We start from the raw sequence: 6,312 nt of genomic DNA on the forward strand, positions 1-6,312 counted from the left end.
AAAATAATGTCAGGGTCCAGCTTCAGTAATGCAGTGAGGCCTTGTAAGTTATAGCCATGATTTAATTGAAAGTAGCATAGAAGAGTTTAGGCCTATTCAGTTTTTAAAATGTCAAAATCTGTGTGAGTTTATCTCTGTCAGTGTTCCCAGAGCAGAGTCAGAGGGAGTCACCCAGCTCCCTGGCCACCCGCTGGTCCAGCCTTGGTGGGTAGGGAGGCTGGAAGATGTCTGTGAGAATCTGACAGAGATGGAGTAGGATTTGCAGAAAAGTTGCCCGGGTTGAAGTGTTACTGCGGGGAAGCTGAGCATGATTTGAAATGTTGACAAATCAACGTACAGATGTGATGTTGGCTTTAAACTATAGGTTTTGGGGGTCGAGGAGGTCAACACTGGCATTAATTTTGATGGAAAGGCAGTCATAGAATCATAGAATAGTAGGGTTGGAAGGGGCCTACAAGGTCATCGAGTCCAACCCCCTGCTCAATGCAGGAATCCAAGTCAGAGCATCCCTGACAGATGGTTGTCCAGCCTTGTCTTGGATGCCTCCCTAGGTAACTGGTTCCATTGTCGTATTGCTCTAACAGTCAGGACGTTTTTCCTGCTGTTCAGCTGGAATCTGCTTCCTGTAACTTGAGCCCATTATTCCGTGTCCTGCACTCTGGGATAATCGAGAAGAGATCCTGGCCTTCCGCTCTGTGACAACCTTTCAAGTCCTTGAAGAGCGCTATCCTATCTCCCCTCAGTCTTCTCTTCTCAAGGCTAAACATGCCCAGTTCTTTCAGTCTGTCTTCGTAGGGCTTTGTTTCCAGTCCCCTGATCATCTTTGTTGCCCTCCTCTGAACCCTCTCCAGTTTGTCTGCATCCTTCTTAAAGTGTGGTGCCCAGAACTGGACACAGTACTCCAGATGAGGCCTAACCAGTGCTGAGTAGAGGGGAACTAGTACTTCCTGGGATTTGGAAGCTACGCTTCTATTAATGCAGCCCAAAACACCATTGGCCTTTTTTGCAGCCACATCACACTGTTGGCTCATCTTCAGCTTGTGACAGACAACAATTCCAAGATCCTTCTCGCTTGTAGTGTTGTTGAGCCACGTATCCCCCATCTTGTAACTGTGCATTTGATTTCTTTTTCCTAGGTGTAGAACTTGGCATTTATCCCTATTAAATGTCATTCTGTTGTTTTCTGCCCAGGGCTCCAGTCTATCCAGATCACTTTGAATTTTGTTTCTGTCTTCCAAAGTATTAGCTATCCCGCCCGATCTGTGTCATCTGCAAATCTGATCAGCATTCCCCACACCTCCTCCTCCAAGTCATTAATAAAATGAAGAGCACTGGGCCCAGGACTGAGCCCTGCGGTACCCCACTCATTACCTCCCCAGTTTGAGAAGGTCCCATTGATAAGCACTCTTTGAGTCCGATTCTGTAGCCAACTGTGGATCCACCGGATCGCTGTTTCATCTAGCCCACTTTGAGCTAGTTTGCTCATCAGGATATCATGAGGCACTTTGTCGAAAGCTTTGCTGAAGTCGAGGTATATGATGTCAACAGCATTCCCACAGTCCACAAGGGAGGTTACCTGATAAAAAATGAGATCAGATTCGTCTGGCAGGATTTGTTCTTGACAAATCCATGTTGGCTTCGAGTAATCACTGCATTGTTTTCAAGGTGCTTCCAGATGGATTGCTTTATCAACTGCTCCAGAATTTTCCCAGGGATTGATGTCAGACTGACTCCCAGGTTCTTACTTTTTACCCTTGTTGAAGATAGGGACAACATTAGGCCTCCTCCAGTCATCTGGCACTTCACCCATCCTCCATGATTTCTCAAAGAGAATAGACAGTGGTTCTGAGAGTTCTTCTGCCAGTTCCTTTATGACTCTAGGATGCAGTTCATCTGGCCCTGGAGATTTGAACTCATTCAAAGTCATTAGGTGTTCCTTGACCATATGCCTATCAATCTCAAGCTGCAATCCTGCCCTGTCAGCCTGTACTTCGCCTTTGCCAGGGGGGGTCATAGACCCTCTTTTGGGAGAAGACTGAGCCAAAGTAGGAATTGAGCACCTTTGCCTTTTCTTTGTCATCTGGTATCATTTTGCCATCCTTATTTAATAGCTGAACCATCATTTCTTTCCTCTGCCTTTTACTATGCATGTAGCTGAAGAAAGCCTTTTTGTTGTTTTTAGCATCCCTTGTTAACCTCAGCTTGTTCTCAGTTTTAGCCTTCCTGACGCCATCCCTGCAATTCTGTGCTATCTGCCTGTACTCTTCCTTTGTTACTTGGCCTTCTTTCCACTTCCTGTATGTGTCCTTTTTTGTTTTCAGTCATCTCTAAGCTTTTTGTGAAGCCACACTGGCTTCTTCTGTTGTCTTCCACCTTTTCTTCTTGTTGGAATTGTTTGTAATTGTGCCTCGAGAATTTCCTTTTTGAAAAGCTCCCACCCATCTTGGACTCCTTTTCTCGTTAGAGTCACTTGCCATGGGACCTTACTGATCATTGTTCTGAGTTTATTAAAATCAGCTTTCCTAAAATCCAGGGTACGCGTTTGACTACACTCGGCTTTTGCTTCCCTTAGAACCAAGAATTCAAGTACAACATGGTCGCTTTCCCCCAGAGCTCCTGTAACTGCTACTTTATCCACTAAGTCATCTCTGTTGGTTAGGATCAAGTCAAGGACAGCCGATCCTCTAGTTCCTTCCTCTACTTTCTGTAGGAGAAAGTTATCCACCACACAAGTCAGGAATTTCCTGGAGGGACCATGTTTTGCAGAATTTGTCTCCCAACAAATATCAGGGAAATTGAAGTCCCCCATTACTACTACATCATGCTTCCTTGAAACCTTGGCTATTTGCTTTTCAAAAGTTTCATCCTCGTCTTCTCCTTGGTTGGGTGGCTGGTAGTGGACTCCGACCACCAGGTTCCTTGTATTCTTTGCTCCATTTATTTTGATCCAGATGCTCTCGATGGGGCTAGCAAGCTCATCCTCCTGTATTTCTGTGCAGAGATGTGTATTTTTCACCTACAGTGCAACCCCACCTCCCTTTCTGTTCCTGTTCTTTTTGAACAAGTCCTTCCACCATTTTAAAAAATGGCGCCCTAACTTTTATTGATGAAGTTTTTGACCAAGTGGTGGATCTTAATGCTACTTTTGCCATATGGAACATACCCATCAAGGGATACAGATAAGTGAATTCTTGTGGGTGAGACAGAAAAATGCCTGCTACAATATGAAAACCCCTTCGTCACAGAAAACTGGTAGGAGAGGCTGGTCTTCAAGCTGGACATGTACATTTTGAAAGGGTTTTGGAACTGTATACACAGTCACATAGTCAGTAAAAACGTGGTATCACTGGCAAGAAGTCAACCCTTGACAATGGAACCCCTTGGAGACTATGGCATGAATTCCACACCATGTAGGAACTTTCTTTTTTTATTCATTTGACACTCCACACTGAAGAAACATTATGAGAAAATCATTCATACCTTTGTTTGCAACATCACCAGAAGACATGAAATCCATATCATCTGAGACAATGAAGACCTCTGGAAGACTAGGTTAAATGACTGGCCTATAATAATTTTTCACATTCTGGCATGGTGCGTCTGAAACAAGTTTGCAGTTCCATTTCTCTATGCTTGTTGCTGATTAGTGGCTTCCTAGGTGCTACTCCACCAGAACAATCCTGAAAGAGTGCAAGACTAACATAGAATCATGGAATAGTAGGTTTGGAAGGGGCCTATAAGACCATCGAGTCCAACCCCCTGCTCAATGCAGGAATCAAAGTCAGAGCATCCCTGACAGATGGCTGTCCAGCCTCGTCGTGAATGCCTCCAGTGTGGGAGAGCCCACTACCTCCCTAGGTAATTGGTTCCATTGTCAGAAATACATCTGCATAGTCAGAAATACATCTGCACATGCTCAGAGATTAAACTGTACAGCAACAGCATAAACAAAAGAAGCAACTGACTGAGGGGAGATATGATAGCACTCTTCAAGTACTTGAAAGGTTGCCACAGAGAAGAAGGCCAGGATCTCTTCTTGATCATCCCAGAATGCAGGACATGGAATAATGGGCTCAAGTGACAGGAAGCCAGATTCCAGCTGAACATCAGGAGAAACTTCCTGTTAGAGCAATACGACAATGGAGCCAATTACCTAGGGAGGTAGTGGGCTCTCCCACACTGGAGGAATTCAAGATAAAGCTGGACAGCGATCTGTCCGGGATGCTTTGACCTGAACACCAAGGTGTGGTACAGTCAGAATGGCACTAGACTGGACCTCTAACAACAAGCATAAACATCTTTTATACTCACATGTAAATATGACTGAACAAGGAGAAGAGGGTTGATTTATAACAACCTGATTGGTTAAACTCTGCTAAATGCAAGCATGCGTAGAAGCTTGTATGGCCAGTGCCCTTTGGCACCTTCACAATAACGTTCCCTAATAAGGCAGAAGTAAGAGTATGGGAAAATACTGAAAAGCCTGACTCAGCATAGAAAGTCTGACCCAGCAGGATTCAAGTCTACTTGTCACATAGGCACTTGTGTGTGTGAATTGGGGATGCTCTGTTGGGTCTGCTGTGACTTGGATTCCTGCATTGAGCAGGGGGTTGGACTCGATGGTCTTGTAGGCCCCTTCCAACCCTACTGTTCTATGATTCTATGAATGGGAAAATTCCCTCACAGCAGCCTGAACTGCAGGAGAAAATTTTTGACATCATTGTTGTAAATCAAGGTTGTGTCATCAATATTTATCATCATCAGTTCTTTTATTTCTGTTAGGATAAAACCATATCCAGAATTTAGAAGGGGCTCTGAAACTTAATTTGCCTTCTGGAAGAGCTGATACTTGGTTGATGGCTGGCAGTCATGTTGCTCCTTCAAACTTTTCTCATACCTTCTTATGTGTGCACATATACAGTTAGGATGAGCTTATAAATCTGCCACAAATACATGGTTGTCACTATTAAGATCCACCATTCGGTCACAAACTTCATCCTTAAAAACACTTGCAGCTGCTAGAAACATATTTGCTCAATCAGAAGTACTGATTCTGTATTTTGTTCTTCTGTTGTTTGCTTTAACAAAGCCTCATAGAATGCAGTTGAGATTGTCTGGTGTCTCCTGGCTTGGTGGTGGATGAGGATTTGACATTGACCTTCTCTTTGGACCAGTACTGGATGTCTGTTGAGATAACTCTTCCTCTGTACTCATTTCAGTAACTTCTAATTTGCCGTCTGCAATTTTTCGAAGTGATTTTTCCATGGTGTATCTCATAGCACTTATTGTTGCAGTAGTACACTATTTGATCTTCTGCATTAATCATTTTGAAACGTTTTAGCACAATGTCATCACGTATTTCAGCTGCATCCCAAACTCTCTTTTGTCCATTTTCGGTAGAAGTTATGTTTTCTTTGGAATTGTTCTGACATACTTCCCCTTATCGAGGTGGTCCTCAGATGTTTGTTGCAACAGAACAGCAGAGGGCACTGCACTAGTTCCAGCCCTTTCAGTCAGTTCCGTATCTTTCATTTTACCAAACCTGAAAAGAGAAGAACTCATTAAATATGATTGCATATCACAATAAAAGTTTGGGCGCCATTTTTAAAAACAGTAGAAGGACTGCCTTTCCATCAAAATTAATGCCAGTGTTGACCTCCTTGACCCAAAGAACCTGTAGTTTAAAGCCAAAATCACATTTGTATGTTGATCAGTCAAGAAAATGAGACATTTCAACACCATCTTAGAAACTGGCGGAAGGAGTAGCCCAACAATTAAAATAACATATTCTTTGGACTTCTTGACCCCCCAAAACTATAATTTGATACCAAACACAAGATAGTTACTTCTGTGGTTCATAAAATCTAGTGACCTAAAGAAATTTGTCCATTTTGAAAAAAGCGCCTAAAAAAGTTTTGCACAAGAACCAGAATGTCTCCCAAGTTATTATGCTACTCCAATACCTCAAGACCACACATCAGCACAGAAAATCTCTGGACCTCGACATTTTTACTGGGGCATAGCGTGGGGACTGGATTATATCGTATGGTTATCGGGTTGAAATAGACCCAAGTCTAACAATAAGGAAAAAATGATCTAACCACAAAGGCGTAACTGTTTGATTAATATTGTCTTTATCCTGAATTGTTCTGGGGTTTTATCGCGTTCTTTTGGCAGTGAGTTTACGTGTCTTCTCATTCGTACACCGCTTCGGACGAGAAAGAGCGGGGTTAAATAAAAGAAGCCACTCGGCAAGGCACTTCTTGCGCCCCCGATGCCCAAGCGAGCCCCCTCCCGACCGCCGCCGCCTGC

Source organism: Heloderma suspectum, chromosome 6, assembly GCF_057233095.1.
Source record: "Heloderma suspectum isolate Gila_16-S chromosome 6, 16-S_ref, whole genome shotgun sequence".
NCBI lineage: Eukaryota > Metazoa > Chordata > Lepidosauria > Squamata > Helodermatidae > Heloderma > Heloderma suspectum.